General features: G+C 34.1%; 1 protein-coding gene across 5 annotated transcripts in view; it reads left to right on the top strand.

Moving 5' to 3' along the window:
- The first annotated feature begins 5,916 nt into the window (after positions 1–5,916).
- Positions 5,917–23,203, top strand: part of LOC118199053 (uncharacterized) — a 225,354-nt gene continuing 208,067 nt past the window's right edge. For all 5 annotated transcript variants that reach the window (XM_085825631.1, XM_085825630.1, XM_085825629.1 and 2 more), the window contains exon 1: positions 5,917–6,163. The gene's annotated coding sequence lies outside the window, so the exon portion shown is untranslated. The remainder of the gene's footprint in view (positions 6,164–23,203) is intronic.

Genomic DNA, 23,203 nt, shown 5'->3' with positions numbered 1-23,203 from the left:
AAGTGTCTGGTGTGCAAATATAGAAAAATAACACTTCTCTGACTCCAATGGAACCAATATTTTATTCCTTACGATGTTATAGATTCTTATTCATAAGATTTATTTACATTTTACATGCACGTAGCATCGCGTGACAAAAACTCGAAGTTTGTTTACTTCGTTCTTCGCGGAGACTAGAAGGTGTTGCCATTCCGCTTTAACTAAATTTCATTAGAAACTTAACGGAACTGAAGCGACACTACAAATACTATCTCTCTAAGACGACATCTACCAGTGATGATAAAAACTTCAGAACCGTGGGTGGTCATCTTAGAAAGGGTTCATTGTATTTGGTCAGCTTATGTTATTTATTAATTTTTTAATTTAAACAAATTTCTTAATTTGTTAATGTCAAATCCATTTTTAAATGTATTTTAAAATATCGGGAACGTCTCTAAAATAAATAGAATAGCCTGATAGAAATCTGCGAATTATTAAAGGGATATGTTATCTCAACTTCCGTTTTTGAATATCAAGAAACAAAAGATAAACATCCCCTAAGTTACAGGGAATAATCTAGAGATGAACACAATTGGTTGTTCTAGATTTGAAATCAATTACGGAACCCATTCAGTACTTTATTCTCTTCTATACGGATCTGATTTATATCATTCGGGCAACTACTGGGATATTTACAGAATAATCGAGTTGGAAAGTGATTTTCATCTTTGATCTCGTCACATTAATCTTCTACGTTTTGAAATGCAATTACTTCGCGCAGTAAACTGTAAAAAATCTAACATTGTTTGATGTCATCAGTTGTCTTTAATCGTGGCTAGGATAGTTTGAAATTTATGTTTAGGAACATACGTATCAATTTTTTGGAACGAAATTTTATTGCAGATTTGTTTTCGAAATTACTGGAATAAATGACAGATGTTTTAAAATCTTGTGAGACAAATTTATCTACCACGGGAGAAAGGATAAGTTCTAGAACAGCGGTGGCCGACCGATGGTCCGTGATAACATTTTGCTGGTCCGCAAAAAAATTGGGACATTATTTATATTTTTATGAAGATTCAGTTTAAAAAATGACGAGTAACAAAACCTACTATGGAATATGGATTATACTTTTTTTTTAAATTTTAGCTACTACTTTTAGCGAAATTCTTTCTGAATTTAGCGACTTTGGTGCTACTTTGGTAGACGGTTGCACGGATTTTTGGAGATTTACGTTGGCGCAATTGTTGGCGCGATTTTTACAATCGTCAGCCATCTTGAAAAACGCTGTTTTTACGCATAGTAAAGTATTCGAAACTTAAAAAAAAAATAAATAAAAATAAATGAATATCGTTAAAAGTAATGGATTAATTTTTTGTTGAAAATGTCTTTTTTTTAAGATGGCAGGCAAGTGTAAATAAGTACATTTACTATGAGTATAAAGTACTAAAGTAAGGCTATTATTACTTTCATATAGCAAAAAAGAGAATAAAAACACCGCTATAAAAACATTGTGCCAACGTTTAATTAGATTAAAATATTACTGAAATTGAATATCGAATTAAAAACCATCCTACCAACATTTAAAAGAATTAGAATATTATTAAATTCAAATACTTTAAAATACGTTATATAAAATATAATTAACATTAAAACATATGTGACAATAATTATCTCAGCAATTTTTGAAAATAGTGTATTAATTTTTTTAACAAAAATTGAAGTATACAATTATAAAATAAAAGAAAAATATGTACTTACATTTTTTATGAGTAATTTAACCTCTTGTTTATTGATAAGTACCACAAAAAAATCGAAATCATAATTGAATCGGATCTTTTAACCATCTTCATCTGTTATCCAAATATCTCGCACTTCATTGAAGAAGCAATTAGCGAGGTTTCCTCCAAAATTTCCTCTGACGCTATTAACAATTTATAAATAAATCTTTGATTAGGAAAGACAGGTTGGCCAAAATAAAGTCTCAAAGGGCAATTTTTTTTATTCCAATACCAATAATTCTTGGTAATTACCAATAACAACATTCGTCTTCGAAACGGAGATATCCATTCCATTTGAAATCCGAGGAATTCGAAGAGATGAATAATAAAATTTTAAAATGGCGCGGTAATGCACAAATATTCAGTAACCAATCAGGGAGCTGATTACATCACGCATAGAATTAAAATTATTTAAATAATCATTTATAATAAAATCATTTTTAAACCAAATGCAAAATTAAATTTATTTTAATATTTAACAGCCATAAATAATGTTAAAAACATTAGATTAAATTTATAGATATTAATAAAACCAATTACTTTTTAAGTAAGGTGACGTCATTGATTACATCATCCACAACATAAAATTATATAAAATATTATAAACAACAAAATTTTTATTTCAAATAAAAATGTAAAATTACATTGATTTTTAATATTTAGAAGCCATAAATAATATTTAAAACACGGAAGTTATGCATAATAAAACGCATTATTTTTTAAATAAAATGACAACAAAGTATCGGTTACCATAAATAACTTATCCAGCAATGGGTTTACCATAAGTTGTATTACTCGCCAAATGGCAAATCGCCAAAAAGTCGCCAAAATCCGTACAACCGTCTACCAAAGTAGCACCGCGACTTTTTAGCTACTTTTGCAGGTGCTGCTAGCGACATTCGAAAGTGAGAGTTGGCACCCATGGATATGCTGCTGTTATCAGTATTAGCGGGAACTGGAATTCTTTTTCCTTCTGAATTACAAACATACGCTATTGTAGTCGTTAACAACACAGTTTTTCTCCGTGTCAGTAAGCAACTTGATGGATTTTGATGAGAACCATCTGCATTCTTGTTTATAATTGCATCACTGGAAGTTTCTGTCTTTGTTTGTCTAACTGTTGATCGATGGCGCCATTGCTGAGTAGGATGATTATGTTTACAATAATTAAAAATTGGCGGCATAACACTATCGGTTTATTGATATTGCTTTGCTTCTGCCGATTTGTTCTTGGTTTTTGTCAAGTTCATTTTCAGTGAAATGGAAATGTGAAGCTTTTTGTACAAGTAGGTAAGATTTTGCACTTTTCAAGTAATTTTTTAATGTGAACGAAATATGTATAGTTTGCTGATTATTATGTATTTACCTTTTTTTTTTTAATTCATAGTAGTGGTTCGCCAAATATAAAATTATGGTACTTTTCCGTTTCACCGGCGCAAATCTCGCCAAGCAGACTTTGTTGGCGACAACATGCAGTATACACATAAAAAATGTTAACAAATGTTAATTTTAAGAATTTTTATTTTGAAGGCATAAACATTTTAATAGGGTTTAAAAATTTGTAAACAGCCAATAAATAAAGACAATAAATTTCTAAAAAGACATTAATTTAAGAATTTACTATGCTTTCATGGTTCAAAATCCTGATTCGCCAGTTCGTATCACGTGACCCCAAGCGATCTCATGTAAACTACGCTACAAAAATCTAATTCTCTTAGTAATTATCTACATTAATTTCAAGTTAAGTCTTAATTTGGAATACAAGTTTAAATGCAAGAATTATTTTAATTCGTGCGAGTAGCTTACTCATAAATTATGTAAAACCGCAGTGCTTTACTTCGCTAGTGCATTTTCATTAGAATGGATGAATTTAACCTTTGATTTTGCCTTTTCTATATTTTCGCGTTCGGATGAGCGGTGTGATTGCATTCTAATTAATTGCCTTAACTACCGCGAATTGTCTTAGGGGATAAATTTCAACTATTTTGTAAAAATTCTATGTAATAGTATGCCAATACTGAAAGAAACAATCAATCTGATAAAAAAATGTCTGCAACTTGTTTTGAAACTGAGGCGTAAAAGGTTACCAGCGAAGATATTCCGTTTGGCATCAGTTGTACCATTATTGGCGACTTTAGCGTTTGCGCCGGCAAAACGGAAAAGTACCAAAATTATATATGTAGTGGTCCGTGCAGTTCTAAGGTTTGACGACGGCTGTTTTCGAAAATTCATCCATCAGCTTTACATCGCGACCATCTCCCTAAAACAACCATCTTGGCAAAACAGTGTAGCGTCATTACATTGTTTTTGAGAAGGAAATGTGATACACCAATGATGGCTTCACCAGGACTCCAATACCAGATGTTCCGCTTGCTAGCCGGGCTATATCAACAATACACGAATAAAGTACGAAAGACACTCGGTAAGGCAGCACTAAAATTCCTTATTTTCGAACCAAATTAAAGAGTGGCTGGAGAGGAGATGGTTGTCCTAATTGACAAATCGTAGTATTGGCAAATCCGGACTATGTTGTAACTGACAAATCCAGGTGGAGACGAATTATTGTCTATCACATTTCAACTCCTGCGCCAATTATACCGTCATCAGGCTCATTTTTTTCAGGCTCATTTTTTTTCAGAACTTTTGAAAGTGAATCGCGAATCGGAAAACGTAAATCAATTACTGATTCAGGAATTCCTCCATTTTGTAAAAAAAAAAAAAAAAATGACTGAAAAGACGTATCACTGCAGTGTCTCATCCACGCAAAATAAAAATTCGCATACGTAAGGAACACAATAATTCAATGAATAATCCTGCAGTAATATTTGGTAGTGTCACATATGAGTCTCGCTTTCTGGAATGTGAAGAAAATGGGAATATTGTGATCTAAATAATTAAGATATAAGATTTCTTAATTTCTTTTTAAAATGATTTTGCATGTTTCTAGATTATTTTGTTCTGCTATAGAAGCAATCGCCGTATAAAAGTAATATTAAATTACAGCATTTGTTTATGGTTTTGGAAACACTGGCTGCTTTGAAAAGAGAACACCTTGTAGAAAAGATTCAATACATGAAAACGGAAAGTAAGTTTATTTGAAATCTGTAGTCTTTTAAACCGAAAAGTTGGTCTACTTTTGCAATTGTAACAAATCAAGAGATTCGTCTTTGAAAATATAAAGGGTATCCGTTTTTTAAGCAGATAGCTATCATTGCAATTTTATTTAACCTCGAATGCTAAATTCGTCAATGATGAAACAACTGAGAAGTATGTAGATTGCATCTTTGAACATTTATTTACATTTTTATATACCGGGTGATCCAAAAGTCCGTTAGCATTAGAAAATTTAAGAATATTATCGCCCTGTGTTATGTTTAAAGAAATTAAACAATAAAGATTCTGCATAAACGCATCTATGTTTCTCGCATTATGATAAAACAACGGTATCTAGAACTATCAAATTTTGAATATTGAACGTTTCCATCCGAATATGGGCACCTGAAAGCCCTAATTTGGTATTTGGAGTTTGTTTTATTATTGATTTCATATTTTGTAACACTTCAACGAATTTTGGATTAAAAAAACTCAACGATTTCAATGCGTACAATGGCAACACTGTACGGAAAAACAAAACATTTTTATCTCCAGCGCGCGAGACTGTGTATCGGAAATTCTTAAAATATGCTCATTTTAAAATTATTTTGCGATATTACTGTTGAATTGAATTTTATGGTTTAAGTGCGAAGACCATGATCTTTATTAAATAAAGGTAACATAAGAAACGTTAAAAAAACGCTTCTTTGTGCGCAATATAAAATATGAAAGCTTTCAGATTTTTTTGTTTAATGTGTAATGTTGTTTTTAATACTTTACTCTATAGCCAAGTCCTGTTTTTCATTCGTTTTGTTTTAACTGAGCTGTGTCGAAGAGTGTAGAAATGATATGCTCTGGAGGAGCTTTCCTTTTATTGAATCTTTATTGAGCCATAAAATGAAGAGAGAGAGCTTAACGGGTTTCATAAATTTCACCATGCAGAAGTATCGTCTGCTGTGATAAATTGCTAAATACGGCAACCCTGTGCATGCCTTCTAATTTTAACCGTGATCTCCAGCACCTGTTTTCTTGTGGCACAAGCTCCTTCCTCCCTTCCTGCAGTTGTAGCAGATAGCCACGTACTGAAAGTTGCCAAACATATAACGCTATTCTATCCTTCATTTAAAAAAACGTATTATCAGTCAGTCGATAAGAAGTGTAGAAGGAAAAGAAAGAAACGAAAAAAAGGAACAGAAAACAAATTATTTTTAGAAACATGTTTTTGTATCAATTCTTCTTCTTTCTTTTGTTTGTTTCTCACATTCTTAAAGAAACGGCAAAGGGTACGAAAAGACGAATGTGTCGAAGCGGTAAGTCATTGTTGCTTAAAAATTTCTCTTTTGAACCTGGCAGGGCTCATTTTTCTGTCATCTTGAACGAGTGTTCTCCATTAAACTCTTTTAAGTTCGAAGTAGAAAATGGGACCGTGATATACGTATATACACATAGCATTAATCGTTAAGTATACAAAGGTCATTCGGTTATTTTTGCTAATTTCTTGACAGCAACTTTTTTATTATTTAAATATCATCTTTATCTTATATTATGCACTCAGTCATCTCAGTAGTATTTACAAGACTCCAAAATTTCCATTTAATAGCAATAGTTCGCCAATTTTTACTTCCTCCTACGAAGTAAAGGAAATATTGTAATTACGAAGTATTACGGGCATCACATTTCAACAAAAATATCCATTTTGATAGCTATCAAATGCAATTTAACAATGTTTTTGCATGATCTCTGTACGTAAGGACAGAATAAAGGACTTTATTTCTCCAAAAGAATTTAAAACTGATTTAAAATGGATCCAGAAGTGATTTTTGCGTGGCGTGTGTAGGTACGTATGTATCTCTCATAACTCAAAAATAAGTAGCTTCAGAATGTCGAAATTTTGTGTAGGACTGCTACAGCATGTAGCTGTGCACCTCCCTTTTTGGATGTAACTGGATGCACCAAAAGTATATAAATATAGATATATATATTTATATCTACTCTGTTACTCGGCTCCGTGAGCTCGGTTATTTTTAATTCTTATATGTTGGTAAATTACGCATTTCATGCTTTAAAAATGATTGAGTTATATTACTCGTATCCTCTGGTTAAGGTTTTTACACCTTTAGTTAATCTGCATGCAGTAGTTGTAGAATTATCAACAATTTAAAAGTTATTTAAGTGCGGCTAAGCCTAATTTTTTAAGCATAGCAGCCATATTTGTTTACGTTTGAAACTGATCAGAATAGTGCATTAAGTCAGTTTCTGCAGCTTCAGTGTCTTTTTGTCTTTTGAATTTGATCGAGACCAAAAGTAAACTTCTAAAAGTAAAAATTAGAGTTCTGTGCACCGAAAAATCTGCCTGATTGGCCACTGGCCGAATACCTTGTTTTTGCGTAGAATCTATAATTTTAAGTGAAAAAAATTGTTTTTTTTAATTGCCTTAATTGTATTTGGTATTTTAGATTTTTTTAATAAAGATATTTTGTGGTTTTATGTATTTTTGCCTTGCCATGAAGTGAGATCTGAATTAATTGAATGAGAAATATATCCCTAATGAAATTCGAGGAAATAAGTTTAAATGAAATGTAGCAAAAGATGCGTATAATTTAGTATTCCGTACGAGGAAGTCATGTGGTGTACACATAAGATTTTTAATTTTCTTTTATTGGCCTATATTTACAGTGGCTCAGATTTGTTTCCGGAAACTTGTGTTTCTAGTAGTATGTCAGTTAGAAAATTTTGCCGAGAAGATTTCACTTTCTGTCTCATATATTATTGATCTATTCAAAACATTTTTGGTAAAAAAATAAAGTATTGATAAAGTTCTGAAAGTGAATTCACTTTCACTCTGAACAAACAGTTTATCTCTTTATAAATAAAGAAAAGTGTCCATGTGTTTGCCTTTCGCACAGATCTAAAGTTTCATTGACCCTCAAAATAAAAGTAACAAGATTTCTCAGAAAGCGGTCTTTATGTACATAATATTTTATAATTTAATGAAATTTTGATTTTAAATTCAACGCTTTAAAACTTTATGTTGCCATTCTGCAAAGCGTGAGATAATTATGTTTCAGATTTAATCAGAAAACTCGGCGTTATAAAAACAGTCGGAAAAATGCAATATGTATATTTATATACTATATACGCTCAGGACATTTACCTTAGAACATTGTTGTCACATCACACACCTTAGGTGGACATCGCCACTGTTGCTTTCCCACTATCAATGGAAGTTTTATACCCTAAGCAAGGAATTCATATTTTTTTTAAATAAATATTAAAATGTGTACATAGTTTCAATTTTAAAACCATGTCACCTCTCTTAGGTTCACGTCTCTGTTGTTGCATTCCCGCTATCAGTTTTCACTAAAATCGTTACATGGCGCAATGTTAGTTTACTCTTTAGAACGCTGTAGTATCCTAAGCGCTAGACGTATCAATTTTTTGCGAATAATTCCAAAAGAAATTGGTCAAAATGGATGATTATTTGAAAGCTGATTTTAAAAAAACAGGGGGGGGGCAGTTCTACATCTCCCGTTCTACTGGACCTATCGGCAAAATTCAAATTGCGTTTTTTATGTCTCGAAAGCGCGACTTAGGATATATATTAGATTTATATGTAGCATGTTTCTAATATAGGTATTTTGACACAAAATCAGGCTTTTTCTGAAATGACATGCCAATTGTTTTATATACTTCGATTCTACGACTCAAATTATGCGAAACTGCCAAATTTTGTAAAAATCGCACGAGTAGTTTTTAAAAAATTAGCTCTCAAAATTTTAGCTCCTCGATGTTAATTGAATTTGATATATATTTATTAATATCTTTTTTATTATTAAACTTACTTGATTCTTTTTTCCAGAACTCGAAATTTAGGCTCAATCCAAATATAATTCTCACATTTATTATTATTTATTTTTAATTTGTATTTTTAAATATTTTTATAAATTTTTCTAAAACACGCTTATATAATAACCTATAAAATTTTTAACATCACCTTAAAGTAGATGTATTTGTAGGCACACCTGAAAATAATTTAGAGTTTTTTATTCAAAATTTCCTAAGATATACATGAATTTATATATTGGAGGGTTTTGAAATTTGGCATCTTTTTTTTTTTTTTTTTTTTTTTTTTTTTTTTTAGCGATAATAACGCCAAACTATCATACGCACTTTGTTAAAATTATTTGAAATAACGAACAATGGACATTTTTCCCGCTCGTCTACAATGAAAAAAAGAAAAGGAAAATAGGTTGCTATAAATTAAGAAGTTTCCCAAGTAAATTATTCTTGGCGGAAACTGAAAAAAATACGTCAAAATAAATTAATGAATTTCTCCGTAAATTTCACATCAAATTTTACAAAATTAAATGTTTAGGCATAATTCGAGTCGTAGAATTGAAACATGTAAAAAAAAATTGGCATATCATTTCAGAAAAAGCCTGATTTTGTGTCAAAGTACCTATATTAGAACAGTGCTATATATAAATCTAATATATATACTAAGTCGCGCTTTCGAGACATGAAAAACGCAACTTGAATTTCCTTAATTGGCACACTAGAACGGAAGATGTAGAACTGTCCTCATCCCCCCCCCCATCGCAGTGTAGCTTCTCAGTAGAAGTGATTGATATTTTCTGTCCCTTATTTCAATTCACCGCACACTTTTAGAAATAAAAATCGTGTAGATAATATTTCACTATGAACCACAGCTCTTATCGTATTACATTCATAAGGCTTTATCCTTTAAACATTAGAAAGATATTAGGTGCAGCGAAGTAATGCGTTTGATGATGCTAAAGTAAGTTTGTCATTTTTTTTTATTCTTTGATATACAGGGTGATCTTTTTTAAAGTGACAGTGTTTGGAGCGCCCTGTAGCGCAATCTAATAGCCGAAATGGCACCAAACTTGGTATTTAGACTAATCACGACATGGGAAAAAGCATTCCGTGAGAAAAATTTTTAGTTCCAAAAATCACCGCTAGGGCATTTGTGGCGCTGCTGTAGCTTACAATAATAAGAATTAGTATAAAACACGGGTATCAAAGACCCGTGTTTTATACTAATTCTTATTATGATGTTGTTGTGCAATGTTGTGCAATGACAGCGCCAGTAATAAGGGCTATAAAAGCAAGTAGACAGCTCCGACAAATAATCTCAGCTGAAGTAAAGCCTTTCGCATAACCGGTGGACAAGCCTCTCGCATTACCGGAACGTGCGTTACTGGTGAAGCTGGTATTACATGAATAAATGTAATGCATCCGCAGCTCTTATGCTGCTGAATGGTCTTAAGAAAATCATTAAGAAGTTCGAGGAAACGTGGTCACTGACCATTCGCGCTGGGAGAGGACGTAAACCAGTGTCAGAACATGTAATAACTGATGTGGCAACTGCAATTGTCGAAGAATCGCAGGGAGCCGTTGCTGGTACTAGCAGCGCCCGGGTTGTAGCTCGACAATTGGACATGAATTATTCCACGGTATGGAGAGTTTCACGCCATGCGATTTTACTGGATTTTACCCCTACAAAATCAGCCGCTTGCACGAATTGAAACCAAGTGATTATGATAAGCGAGTGACATTCGCTCTATCGTTTCTTGCCAGGGTAGAAATTGAGGATGCTTTCCCATGGCACATTCTGTGGGGAGATGAGTGCCATTTTTATCTCAATGGGTCCGTAAACACACAAAATAGTCGAATTTGGGCTTCTGAGAAGCCCCACACCGTGCACGAAATCCCATTAAATTCCCCAAAAGTCACTATTTGGTGTGGTTTCACAGCCGAATTCGTAATTGGGTCATTCATTTTTGAGACCATCACCTCGACAGGACTCCAAACGTGCACCATAAATGCAGAAAGGTACCACGAAATGCTGCAAAAGTTTGTTATTCCACAACATCAACAAAGAAACCGTCTCCAACAGACAATCTTTATGCAGGATGGTGCTCCGCCACACATTAGTAATAAGGTAAAGCAGCTGTTGCGCGAAAACGTCACTGATGATCATAAGTGGCAGTTTTACAGTTGCATGACCGCCTCGTTCCCCTGACCTCACGCCATGCGATTTTTGGCTCCGGGGTTATTTGAAATCTCAAGTTTATGTTGGGGGAGTATCAAATTTGTTTATTCTAAACGACAGCATAACAAAGACAGTGCGGAATATTCCTCGTGATATGTTACATACGGCTGTGGAGAACGTTGTGCACAAAATGCACGGTGTTATTTCTGAGAACGGTGCTCACATTGAATGTGGTCTAATTCCTCACCGGGGAAGTTAATGTAGTAAATGAACATTAATAATTTAACTGTACGATTGTATGTCTTGACGTCCCATGTCTTGATTAGTCTAAATACCAAGTTTGGTCCCATTTCGGCTATTAGATCGCGCTACAGGGTGCTCCAAATACTGTCATTTTAAAAAGATCACTCTGTAGAATTTGGACTTTATACAATTAGCTTATAACAGCAACCAAAATAAATAGCAATAAATATACTAGTGTGTCTTAAGACTAAATGCATAACGAAATACAAAAATAAAGCAAATAAAAGAAAGGATAGATTGTGAGACAAAATGACGTATGCTTAATCTGTAAGCGGAAGGCTGCGCATAAATACTCATTTATAAAACGGATATATGGCGCACTTGAATAAAAATATGTGCTCAATGCACATACGTTTGTTCGATTCTGCAGTCTCGAGTAAGTTATAACAGTCAAATAAAATTGAAAGTATCCAAATTATTTACCTTTTTCAGTGGTTTGAAAGAGGAAAAAATGCTCCATGCACATGTAAACAGCCCTAACTTCATGGTAAATAAAATTATTTACTTACGCTTTAGTTTACTCGCAAGACGATTTACAAAAGCGCATGGTGAGAAATGTGAAATTCAAGAACAAAGAAGTAGAATTGTCTTTCAAAAGGAAATTTAAAAATATCTCATAGCGCGACATACACTAGCATCAGCAGAGGATTGATTTGAAAGTGTGGAACTGATTAGGCTGATGTGTACTTTTTTTCGCTTAATTAGGTTATCGGTTTATTATCTGAAAACCTATGTTCATACAATCTTCTTTTCGCACTAGCTTCAAGTTATTGGATAAAATTTTGGTTTAGCATTGTTGCGTGCGTACGAGTTCGTAATAGACTGAATGCACACAGGTCCGATGATAGGTTGATAAAATTTATTTCTATCAAAAGAAACACTTCAGAGATCAGGAAGGTTAAACAGAAATAGTTGTAAAACTTCTTCAGAATATCACAGAGTACAATTAGTAGTTAAACTTCAAACTACTATGAACGTTAAACACAACACAATGCAAAGCGCATCTAAAAAGCGAAGCTAAGCTAAACTAGAGTTAGTGCTCTGAACTCACGCTGAGCTAACAACAACAACAACAACAACTGAGAACAGATCCTCTCACCGGGCTTACATAGTTTTCACCACCTGGCCGCCGAGATATTTGTAGTACTTTCTCCTCTCGAAATTACTGGAAGGCAGTAAGAGGGTCGAATTACGCTTACAGCTAATTATAGTGATCAATTACAATACCAATTACAATACCTACAGGAACCGGAGCAAAATGACGGTCACCCGGTTTAGCGACTTTTGGCGATTTCTCTCCAAATTTAGCGATAAAATTTAGTCGCGAAAAAATTTAGCGATAAATTTAGCGAAAAAAAAATATTTGCATGAAATAAATCCGATGCCATTTTGGCGATATCTCGGCAGATTATAGAGATACTCGTTTACTCAATGTTAAACGCACTTGCTCCTGTATTCCTACTTTTTCGGCATAGCTTGTCTATCTCGCTTTATCATTTCACAGAAAAATACAATCTCACATCTAACTACCCTAAAATCTATGTGTGCAAAATTCGTAACAGTGTTATTACCTGGATTAGGTTGGATGACAAAACATTTCCAACCAAAGCAGAAAAGAAACTATGTTTCAGAAGTGAACTATTCCAAGGTTAGCAGACGACTGCTTTAAATTTGAGGCTGTAATATCGATAATGTCCACTATTTTTGCAAATAGCAGTAAATTTATGTACGACATTCAGAAAGATAAAAACATTTGTTCATTCGCGCAAACACGAGGATTCAAATTCAAGGTCGGTCAGTTTACGCAATCTATTTTCACAATATCGTCTGAGTACCGTACCGTTACAGTTTTTCTTTTTGTTGGTATTTGCTTCGTTAGAATGAACAACTTTTTTTCTTTTTCTTTCTTTTTTTTTTTTTTTTTTTTTTTTTTTTTTTTAAGTTTCTAAATCTTGCTAGCTGTGAAATAAGAAGAGTTATTCGGGTTTTATGCGCTCAAAAGTCAATTCGCTTGAAATTTATGATCAATTAAAGCAGGTGCGTGGTGATAAGACAGTAAAGAAACAAAAGTGAAAAAGTAATACGTTGATCGAAGATAGGGGAGGAAGCCGTTCCACGATGGAAGATCGAATGAAACGCCCGTCACTCATCATTGATGACTTGAAGAATTAAATGAATGACCAAAGACAGATGATGGATAGCGATAGTTTTCTTCATCGGATTTTACAGTCCCATTTTAATTTCAAAATGCATCTACCAATCACTCGAATGGCATTCTCCTACTCCATATAATCACCGGTGAAATTTCAGACAGGCTGTGGTACATTAAAATATACAGCAAACGTTCTTTCTTCCGGACTATCAGTATGATTTTATGTGAAATGCCGTTATAGCAATGCAATCCTATTTGAAGTGATAAGAAGTTTAGAAACAATCATTCCAAACAAACGGTCCAAAATAACTCAGCTTTTTATAATAATGTCAGTACTGCAATTTCTTGGATAATTCCGGCTGGAAAATCTTGGAAAAATAAACGTTAATTAAGATTCTTGTAACATTTATTTAAAAAAATATTTGCATGAAATAATTCCAAAGATAATCAGGAGTATGAAAATATACACAAAATCTATAATAAGATAAAAAAAATTAACCCAGTTAATAACCAGTGGTTGGCAGCCTTTTATCATTCACATAGGCCTGTGGGTAAATTCTTTGTCTTAAGAAGTAGGAAAGGTTTGGTAAATTAGTAAGTTCTTCCAAACAGCTTATCACAAAGTATGCGCAAGGTCACAACAAGGTCACTTAGAGATAAAGTACGGATCAGATAATGTCGTTTGCCAAAATGCCTATCCATTCCAGAATTTAAATTTTTAAAAGAAAAAGAAATTGTTATAGGAAATATTTTCTTCCTGAAGTAACGTTTCCATACTTTTCAAAATGGAGTATTATCCTGAAACTTCAAAATAATTACCCCCCATGGAAACTTAGGAAGTTTTGCTGGCCTTATTTACTTTCCGAAGCAAACTTATTTCGTTTTGAATTTACTTATTTTATGTCCGTCAACCTCAGGAACACATTTATATAATGCCCCCTTCTTATTTTCAAAACTTTGCCAGAATATATTACACACTATTAAGGCGACTTTTTGTCTTTAAAAACGTACTTTTCTTCATCTATTTCTTCATCTTTCCAACTGAGGATGAAAGAAGCGTTGCTAAATTATCTTTTTGTGTACAAGGTCTCGATACTGATATATGATTAGTTGAAATATCTGAAACTTACAGGGTTATTGAAGAGGGCGAGAAAGGATTTTTTCAATAAGAAAACCAATAGGAATTTCCAATAGGAAAACTGCTCTAAACGTTTGGTTGCCGCAAATACTTACATGTCTGATAAACACTTTAGAAGGCTGAAATTTAGTATACATGTATAGGCCAGAGTATCAAACGCTCGAGAATAAATAAATCTACCATCTTTCCGTTTATTTAACAGTTAAGCAGTTATCTTTTAACAAATTTGTATTTGTTCTTAAGATTAGCAAATATGTGTCTTATTGAACCCGTGAATGTCTTCTAACAACAGTAATGGCAATACAATAAAATTAAGACTGTTAAATAAACTAGTAACGATTAGTATAAAAAATACATGCATAGCATTTACATATTTGTCGTTTTTCGTTTTCGAACTCAACACTGCCCATGCGTACTGCAGTGCTAAAAGTTTAATTAAAGCTTATAAACTAAATTTTGTTTATCGTTACGCCATAAGCAAGTCTATGAAAGAAAAACACATATCAAACCTTTTGCAAAACACCTTTAGTTTAGCATGGCAAGCGCAAAATTTTATAAAATTTGTCTGCATTTTGTAGTGGTTGCGAAATAGCGTATTTTCGTAAACAAGATAAAAAAAATTGTTTCCATTCATGGAAAGTTAAATTGTAGAAAATGACGTTGTTTGCGTTCGATAATGTTGGAAGTTGCGAAAAGGCCCTCTCGTGGAGCAAAAAGAAATTACTATCGTTTACTGTTTGTGACGTCATTCTGTGCGGCAATGACGTCAGAGAGGGACTGACGTCATTTGTAATACGGTGGGCTATTTGGATCTCATGTACCTGTGTTTTACTGTTTGCGCTGGTTACAGATGGCTAAAGTTAAGTTGCAGCTGGAAAGCATTCGGAACATTATTTCTTAACTTTCTTTTACGATACTCGAACGAGCCGAACATGTGACGTAGAAGAGATTTCTGTTCTGTGGATACAGATTTCTCTAAAAGTCAAAATGCGGGTATTTGTAAATTTTGTATTTCCTGTTCGCTTCCAAGATAAAATTCCAAATTACGCAACATCATTAAGGAGAAAATTATATAGTAAGTTCTGAAGTTTGAATTACAAAAATATAATCAGACGAATAACAGTATTAAGGTTATTTTTAAAAGTTTCTTCACAAAATGAAAAGCACAGCATTGTCCGAGTTGATAAAATCACGGAGCTCTGGTAGTTTGAATACTTGCTCAGGGTTTTTACAAACGGCTTAGCTTCGTTGGTAAACCGCTATTTTCACCATGCGTAACGTGAATATGAACCAGTTTCTGTTAGAAAGTCCTCCATGATGGTATCTCTTCCCATCGGTAAACAACCCTCATGTGCTGAGCCAGAGTTAGACTTGATAAGGCCCTAAGCTATTTGAGATATGGGACCCTTTATAAGTCTGTTATAATATATTTTTATACTATTTATAGTATATTTTAATGTTTTACTTCCCTCCAAGAATGTGGGGGCTCTAAGCTATAGCTTGTGCAGCTTATACGGAAATCCGGCCCTGCTTATGTGGTTATTTTTAATGACGAAGTTCTGATAAAAAAAAATCTCCAAATGGACGCAATTCATTTATAGATCAGATTTATAGATTTTAAACAAGCTCCATTAATGTTAATAACTTTTTATGTTAGGATTCATCTAAAAGTTTAAATTCTGGAAACTGTTTGAATTCAGAATTCTTTTTACTTAAAAGAAAATTCTTTAGAATTTTTTGCAATATAGTGTTTCTTATGTCTACTTTCAAATGAGATATGATATACATTTCTATTTTTATGCTTCTACTTAATCTTCATTAATTTTTGCTAAATGTAAAATGTCAACGGAAACAGTAATTTTGTTGTATTTAAAAGCGCATATTACAGTAATTTCATTTCAAAACTTTTGGTTTGGGTAGACGTGTTAGATAGAATAGGATTTCAAAACGAAAAGAAAAAATAAACATCGTTACAAACTCTTTAAATATACGTAGACTGTTATTTGGAGCAATATGTACTTAGGACATATAAACATAAACACTTGTCAACATGTAATGGACTATAATAATAAGTCTCTTGATGGTGCACCTTAGCTAACACTTAAATATAACGCAGCGTTGCCACTTTTCTCTGCTTCTGAATGTTCGGAATTGTGATTTTATAATGAATAAGGAAGATTTCGTTAGAATCTTGCAGTGGATAGCCGGTGCCTTTTCCATGTCCTTTAACAGGTTTACTGTCATAAAACTTTGTGGTAACCGTCATGCAGATATCCTGGCAAAAAATGAATGATTTTACTCCAGTAACCCTGAAATTTAATAACCTTTCATTCTGCTAGGATACTCATGAATAGGGAATTTAGCAAGATTCATACCTGAACTTTGTGCATAAAAGCTGGCAGAAAAGGCTTGGCAGTATCTCCTGCTTAAATGATTTAATATCCTAGATTCATTTTACAGCTGTGACATTATTCCGTTTTTTAACTAGGTATGAGTTGTTTAACGCTCATATGTTTTCTATTAGACTTGTGAATTTCTTTGTGACTTTAAGGCAACTCATAGAACAAGAGCGTTTAAATACAAGATGGTTTTAATTTTGGAACCAGACACAAAATGGAAACAGTAATGTTTGATATAAATGGAAACAAGTGAGGACAAGATGACATCTTTGATAAGGTGGAAACAGAAGTACTGCGACGTCGATCGATTTGTAAATATAACGGAGCTCGTTATTTTTTATGTTAATGATTGTTTTGCTTATGAACCGACCATTGGTTTTACTTAAATCCGCAAGCAGAACATTCCGTATAAATAAAATGTGTCGTTTACATAACAAAGAACCTTAATAAAAGTTAAGATCAAATAACCTTTACAATTTAGAGACATTTGAATATTCATTGAGAAGAAATTTAATGAACCTTATCGTTTGTTGTATTTGTTAGTCTCCTCGATGTAATTCAGTTCATCTAATTATACTTAAGAAGTTAGCGAATACGTTTCCATATCCAATTATGCAGTGCCAGTACTGGTGTAATGTTACAAGATATAAAATTCCGAATAGAATGAAGTAGAATATTTCTAAAGTTCCTGTAATTAATATATACTGTTACATTGATTTCAGTATATTCCTTGTAGAGCATGATACGGATTTGAACCTTTTAAGTTTAGAATATTGTTACGCTATTTTCTTCCTTCGCGTTCGTACGGGGATCGTAGATTTGGAGTGAATAACGACGACACTTGATGAAGTATCGAAACACACTTTATTTGGCCAATATCAATCAGAGCAGCTCCAAAGTCACTTTTTACAGTCGTTGAAGACCTCTTATACACTCGCTGGAACAATCAGCTACACGGCCTTCAGGTTATCAGGCGTGGAGACAGCTTCACTGCAAACCACCAGAATACAGCTCCCGACTCTGCTCGGTCGTTCTTGGAACTTCACGTACTTTCGAGACTCTCCACTCTATAACTCGCCATGCATTCGACGACACACAGAGCACAGCTCCCGACTCTTCGGTTAAGTCGTTCCCGGAGCTCAACACACTCTCTCGATGATGCACTAACCGCGATACACTAAGAGACTCTTTCGATGCACTAAACGACCCACTCGGCACTCGCTGCCCGGCTGTCAACTCAAATCGATCAACTCCGCACGGACTGACTAACGCGAGATTAACTATCTCGCACGGACTCCTCGCGTACCAACAGGGTTTATACAGTTTTTGGCTTGTGTTCGAGAACATTCTGGGCTAAACCGATAAGAATTCGTTCCAGAAGGTTCTCCATCTGTCCATGGCATATTGCCAATTTTGTCGCCAAATGGGCGATTTCTCGCCAAATGTGGCAACCCTGCCTTCCCTTGCCATTTTATGGCAATCCTAAACCTGCTTTGCGGGGATGCTAACTTACCGCGCCTGGACATTTCGTAACAATATCAGTTTGTTAACAGTTACGAAAAGGTGAAAATTTATAATACATTTGTAAAGCGAAGAAACATAACGGATGGTAGTTCTGCAGCAACATTCTTTGAAGTAACAGTTGTGCGTAGGTTAGTTGCATACAAATTACGCTTTTAGTATTACTGTGAAATGGAGAAGCAATGAAGTTGCATTGATTCTCACCTATGAAGGTTCGTCCAGGCTTGGTTTTTCGTATATTTATCTATGTATGATGTTATTTAGCACGTTTGTATATTCCCTAATTTTAACTACCACACTTAAATATTCAACATAAAGGTTGAGAAATATGACACATTTTAATTTTAGTAGATAAGCTGTTGGGCCAAGTTTATAGGCATATTTCGTTGATACTAACTCTCAAAGTTCTAACGCTCCCACAATAGCTGAAAGTTCTAAGACTGCTGGATATTGACAGTTCGTTTGGGGATTGAACTCAAGTTAACGGGCTAGCTTCGTTGTTAATATTTGTGGTTTTCCACATGTGTAATATGAACAAGAGTGAGTTCAAGGAACAAGAAAGTATTCCTTCTTTTAGGCAGATAGTCTTCATGTGCTTTGTCATCTTGTTCCTCCGCCTGCATCTTATAATATTAGTGCAGGAGCATCTACAAGAAGCATCAGAGCTTAGAATCACAGAATCACAGCATTTTACCCTTTTCTTAACTGAGCATTTTTTCATCCGATGAGATCCGATCTTTAGAACCTATTCCTGTCCTTTTAATTTTGTACAATTCTAAGTAATAAGGAAATAATGTCTTGAATGCTTATATGATATACGAATAAAAATAATTCATTCGAAAATTATAATGCTACATGTTTGATTTATAATATTCTTAATGTATTTATGGAATGCCTGTGCGTCGAGAAGGCGTTCAAAATTTTCGGGTGAACTGCTATACTTAAATAATTTAGAAAGGTTCATCAGCTGATTTTAAATGAACAGAAACATAGTGGTTTTCCTGGGAGGAGGGATTCAATCGAATCTGCTGGTATGAAATAAATCATCGAACGAACCATCCACCTGTTGAGTTAATGATGGATTTTATATATTTCCTACTAAACAAGAACTTAAACCTTAACGATCTGATCTATTGACGTAAGTGTTTTAAAGCTGACCAGATGTATTCTGACTAAATGAATTTTTTACAGCATTAAGAGATAAAAGAAAATAAAGATATTATCCCTTTGGGAAGAAGTAATTTTGTATGTCCAATTTGGGAAGGTTATGAAGTTTAAATCAGCATTAAGAAATAAAAAATAAGCTGTCATTGCCAGAAGATTGAATAAAACCTCTCATAAAATATGACATGTGAACAAGATTCCTGTAAATTTACTACGCAATGCGTGTCATAAAATTTGTTATGCAACTTAAAGGAGAAAAAAATGAACAATAAATTGTGAACTACAATAACAATCAGCTACTCTTAAACACACATATTTCTAGTCAAGAAATGCAAACTTCTTAAAAAAATATAACTTTAAAATAACACGGCACAAAAAGGAACAGAAATAAAACTATGTCTCACTCAAACAACCAAGGGTTTCCCCACAATAAAACAACTTCATGAAGAGCTCGCTCTGCTTGATAAGGTGTCATCTAAATGTTGTAGCAATCGTTTCTGTAGCTCTATTTTCAGTATATGTTTCTTTTCTAGCGACATCTTTATGTTTCTAGTTCAGATCTCGCCGCATGAGCCGGTGTATGTCTTTCTGGAGGCCTCCTCCTAGAGTTGCAGAACTCTTTTTTTTTTTTTTTTTCTCTCCATCTCTGCTCTTCCTGATGATTTTCTCCTCTCCTAATTTTATCGCAGTTTATGAGATTCGAACATAGACGGTACATGTTTTTTCCTTACACTAGAAAGTTTTCTCCTCTAATATTAGATAAAAAAATGTTATATTCAGAGTTTGAAATTCGTATGACTAAACGAAAAAAAAAACATTGTAGAGCGAAACGAGCGTAACGAAAAAGTACAAAGTATTCTTTGTTCTAAACTTTCGATATTCTGATAACTGAACATTCGATAACTGATTCGACTCGATATTTCGTTTTTTAAGGATATTATATTAAACAAAGCACTTCTGCATATATTTTTGAAGTAAAGATTTTTCTTTTGACCACTTCGTTTAGGATGACTCGATCTAAAAGTGACCAGTATCTCTCAAAACAAAACAATTTCTTAAAAATCAAAATCATCTAGAAACGTGTGTGGTCGGCTTATAAAGAGTTTACTGTATCTGAGAAACAGTTATATAATAAAATGTATAAGAAGGTTATTGTAAAAGTAACAAGACGGAAAAAACATACTGAAGACATAGAGCAATGCGAGTACTCGAATTTTCTTCAAGTCGACCCCCCGCCCCCATGTTTACAGATAATTTTCATCCTCATTCCAGATGGTCGTCTTGGACAAGTGATGTTTAATGGCGATATTTATTTACGTTCTTAGAAATATTCTTTACTCTTAGATGTGGTGGTCTTAAGGCAATGGTCAGGAGGACAGGGTTCACTGTATCCATGTCATGTTTTAAAAAAGTAATTGAAAATTTATGTATAAATTAACTGTCACCAAATAATTGGAAATACTTAGAGATAATTTATTTTATAAATAACATGTTTCAAACACAACAAAACATTCTAAGTGATTACATGTGGCTCCAGATGATTTTCCTTATCTTTGGAAGTGTCTTCTTAGAAGGGTGATATGCAATACGAGCGTTTGTTTATGGCCTCAGAAATCCTTAAGGGATTTTCAGAGAAACCCTTTAGTTAGGACCTTTGATTAAAATCGACATATATATCGACATATTGAATATATTCTGTTAAACTCTTAGGTATTTTTAGCATCTCATTTCGGTTACACAGGGTGGACAAATAAAAGTGGTCCGGAGGACAGAGTTCCAGGTTACAAAGGAAAACAGCAAAAGGAAGTAAATAAAAGTGGCCCGGACGAGTGGATACGACTGGACGTGTATGTATGCATATAATTGCACCGTGTGACGTGCACACCACGTTATCCAAATAGATTCAGAGCTTAGTGCAGGGCTGTGTGAATGTGAGAGGAGCAGTACAAAGGTGCAGTAGAGGGTGTTCATTGTGGAAAGTTACGTTATAACAGAGTCGTGGAAACAGTGTGGTCAGTTGTTTTCTCATAAATTTAATGGCGTCAAAGTGCCAGCAAAGAGTGCCATTAGTCAGAAAATGGCCTCAGATATGTTTTGAACAAGTCAAAAAACATACCCAAACGTGTCCGAGCACCAGAATATGTGGCTGCAGTTCAGTAGAAAATGCTTCAGAGTAAATTTCAACATCTGCTATAATCAAGTTAGTATTGCATTTTTTTCCTTTGCGGTGTTTTTTTTTTTTTTTTTTTTTTTTTTTTTTTTGTAACTTGTACCTCTGTTCTCTGGTCCACTTTTATTTGCTCCACCCTATACTTTTAATGTATTGTTACGAAATGTACAGGCGCGGTGAGATAGCTTCCCGCAAAGAAGGTTTAGGGTTGCCATAAAATGGCAAGAGAAGGCAGGGTTACCCATTTGGCGAGAAATTTCCCATTTCGCGACAAAATTGGCGATATTCCATGGACGGATGGAGAACCTTCTGGAACGAATTCTTACCCGTTTAGCCCAGAATGTTCTCGAACACAAGCCGAAAGCTATATAAACCCTGTTGGTCCGCAGTCAGTGTGTGTGCCTCGTCTAGCGAGCAGATAGTCAGTCACTGAGAGTGTGCCTCGTCGCGAGGACGAGTGTGTGCCTCGTCTAGCGAGCTGATAGTCATTGAGCGAGTGTCTCGAAGTCTAGCGCTGAGTTGGTCTTCGAGTGCATTGAGAGAGTCTTTTAGTGTATCACGAGTTAGTGCATCGTCGAGTGTTGTCTTAGACTGTGCTGAGTCGAGAGCTATACTCTTGTGTATCGTCGAGTGCAACGCGAGAGTCTCGAGAGTACGTGGAGTTCCGAGAACGATCGAGCAGAGTCGGGAGCTGTACTCTGGTGTTTTGCAGTGAAGCTGTCTCCACCGTGATAGCCTGATAACCTGAAGGCTGTGTCGCTGATCGTGTCAGCGTGTTTACAGTAGTTCATCGACGACTGTAAAACGTGTTTTGGAGCTGTCCTGACAATACTGGCTAATAAAGTGTGTTTCGATATTTCATCAAGTGTCGTCGTTATGCACTCAAAATCCGAACCCCGTACGAACGTGAAGGAAGAAAATAACGTAACAACTGGTGTCAGAAAAAAAGGAAAACGCAACAATATATTCATATTCAAAAGTCAATAAACCTTACAATTTTATTTTAATGCTGCAAATTTTATCCAATTTTACAACTCCATTGATCAATGAATGTGTAAAGAAGACAAGAGATATTTTCAGCTTGAGAGAAAAGATGCTATTGCTGTTAAAGCTTTTGTAAGCAGAAAATTTTTTAATTTTTCATATCTTTTAGAACAAAGTCAAAAATTATCATTACCACCTCTAAAACGCTCATTACAGGATAATTAACATAACATTTCGCAGCTCGATATTCCTGCCATATTAAATGTGTTCGCATACAGATAATAATTCAAATATTATTGAAAATTATATCAAGAAATATGTTTATTCCTCGAATATTTCAACAACTTATAGTACACTGCTGTAACACGAAGCCCCAGGAGCTACATATCCAATTTCCGAATTTAAGCGTATGCTACAAAATTCAGTGAAATATCGCACAAAACCTATTACATATTTGTTATTCAGTTTAATCAGCTAATGGCTCATATCTAAAATAATCGAAC

Source organism: Stegodyphus dumicola, chromosome 10 (assembly GCF_044657685.1).
Source record: "Stegodyphus dumicola isolate Sdum_Otavi_A_Nest chromosome 10, ASM4465768v1".
NCBI classification, from domain to species: Eukaryota; Metazoa; Arthropoda; class Arachnida; order Araneae; family Eresidae; genus Stegodyphus; species Stegodyphus dumicola.
This window is presented reverse-complemented; position numbering and strand designations above follow the sequence as displayed.